The following is a 2,477-nucleotide window of genomic DNA, read 5'->3' as shown; positions in this document are numbered from 1 at the left end:
CAGTGCATCGATCCTGATTACTAGCAAATACATAGTAGAATCTTGTTTACCCAAAGTTAGAGGTAAACTTTCTGCCCAGTCCTTCAATTATAAACTCCTCGTTCTTCGTAACTTGGTAGCCTTCATCACCTAGTGCAACGGCACTAAGCAAGGACTGGATGACTATTACTAGAATATTCACTAGAATGAATTGAATACTAGATACACGTGGGACAGTACACTGTTGTTTTAATAAGACACTGCACTTCACGCAGAGAGGATGTCTTCTCTCTATATAAGGCTCTTCTGGCCCTCTTGCCCCACCCACTTGTTCTGTGTTTCTTCAGAGAATTCTTGAATGCCATTTAACATTGAATAAAATGACTTCCCCACCCCCCTCTCTTGCTAATTATAATCATAGAAGCAGTGAACTAAACAGTTGGGGGTGAAAGAAATTCTGATGATGTTAAAAATGCAAATAGTTTTCACACCAGATTTCATTTAACTAACAGTCCTGATCTTTAAACACTAAATGTTTGAGTGTGAAACGTTTTATTCACAGGGGAGATAGTCCACATGAGGCTAGTCTGAAGCCTATTTTCCTTTTGAGAGTGATTTTAAGGTAAACAGGATGCATATTGTTAGCAAGTTATTAACTAGCAAGTTGAAACTCTTTAAAACGTTTAAGGATGTGAATGACATGATTGAAGATTAGCAGGCTTGGGGTACTCTGGGACTGCTTGAGTTTAGGAGAAGCCAATTCATACAAGAATCTGAACGGATGTTTGTGTTATCTGTGTGTTTGACTAATATTTGAATGAAATGTTTTATATTTAATCAAAGCAAGATTGAAATTCATTATTACTGCTGATATGCAGTACTAATTACAGGAAATATCCAGCCCTTTCAAGTTCAGTGCCAAATGCAATATATTCTCCGGAGGGGGAAATTGTAGGTCTTAGATCTGGAAGGGAATTTAGTTCACTGTTTTTTAGCTATTTTAAATCCAGACTCTCTTTTGATTTAAAAAAAAAAAAACCCAAAAAACAAAACAAAACAAAACAAAAACCTTGCCTTTATTATCTTTAGCCTTCAACTTCTTTAGTTTGTATTATTAAAACAATAAAACTTTTTTCAAAAGATGAGGTTATATTATAAGGATAAATGTAATTTTTAAGGCTCTTCTGTCCTATCTGATCCTGCATTATCCTGGTTGAGAATCACTGCTCTCTTTAGAGATGAGAAAACTGAGTCTGTGTAATTAGGTTTTGAGATTAAGCTTGGGCACAGAGCTTTTAAACAGTAGAGGAAGTGCATGCTGGAGATTCTTTCCCCATGTGTCTTATTAAAATGCTAGGGAGTCTAGAAATCCAAATTCAGTTTTTTCAGATACTTAGGCCTATTTCTCCTGTCCCCGTCATGTTCTAAACCACTGTGATAGGTGAGTCTCCCCATGTGAGCTAGCATTACAGCTTCATATTTTTCTCTGCATCTCTGTGTTTTACTTACATAGCAGCAAACATATGGACCTAAGTGATCATTCTGCGAAACATGTTGATCTCTGGAAGATGTAGACAGTATACGTTAGAAGTATGTGCCACATTCTTTTAAAAGAAGGCCCTATGATGTCACAGAATAAAGTGCAACTGGCATATTTTTAAAACAATATTATCAGGAAGAATGATGGCAAATGTGATCCGCTGGTGGGAAATTGAAATCACAGATTAAATTATATTTCTGGCTAACATGGTCACTAAAACCAAAGCAAGTACCAGCAGAACATAGCCCTAAGACATTGAATAAAGGTTATGTGATTGAAAAAGAAGATAAATCAGATAGGAGCAAGAGTCTTGGTAAGGTGTCTGGTTATAATTCTTTCTGGCTGGTAGAAAAGGATCCTGAAATCTTACAGGTTCAGCTAAGCAAAATGAGCTGGTTCCTTCCTGAAAACTTCACTGAAACTTGTTTCCATGGTCTCTGTGTTAGAAGGTAAAGCAGAATAATAATTACATTTATTATTATAATAAACATTAAACCATTATCTGGGGGGCCTCAAATCCTAACTAAAGGTCAAGATAAAAGAAAAAGAATTAGATATTTATAAATGCTATACATATTTGTAAGTGCTGAGATAAGCATATTATATAATAGGTTCAAAAGTATATATGAATACATATATGCACATTAAATAAAACAACTATATAGAAAATATAAACTATTTTTAAAACTTAATTATATATATTAAAACAGAAGGGTTCATTTCAATCACTTGTTGCAATCATTTATTTTTAGATAATAAAATTAAGGTATCCTGGAAATGCTTATCAACACCTAGTCAATCTCAACTCCATGACAGCTTTGAATAAAATAGAGCTTGAAAGATGGAAAACGGAAACTTACTTATAGAATGAATGGGGGGAAATCATTATAGAAATAAATGGAAGAAATCCATAGAGAAGTTCATTTATTTTTAAATTATGACTAGACTTGAAGAATCC

The sequence above is a fragment of the Pteropus vampyrus genome, unplaced genomic scaffold (assembly GCF_000151845.1).
Source record: "Pteropus vampyrus isolate Shadow unplaced genomic scaffold, Pvam_2.0 Scaffold24, whole genome shotgun sequence".
Classification (NCBI taxonomy): domain Eukaryota; kingdom Metazoa; phylum Chordata; class Mammalia; order Chiroptera; family Pteropodidae; genus Pteropus; species Pteropus vampyrus.
The sequence above is the reverse complement of the archived record's forward strand: the minus strand, read 5'-3'. Positions refer to the sequence as shown.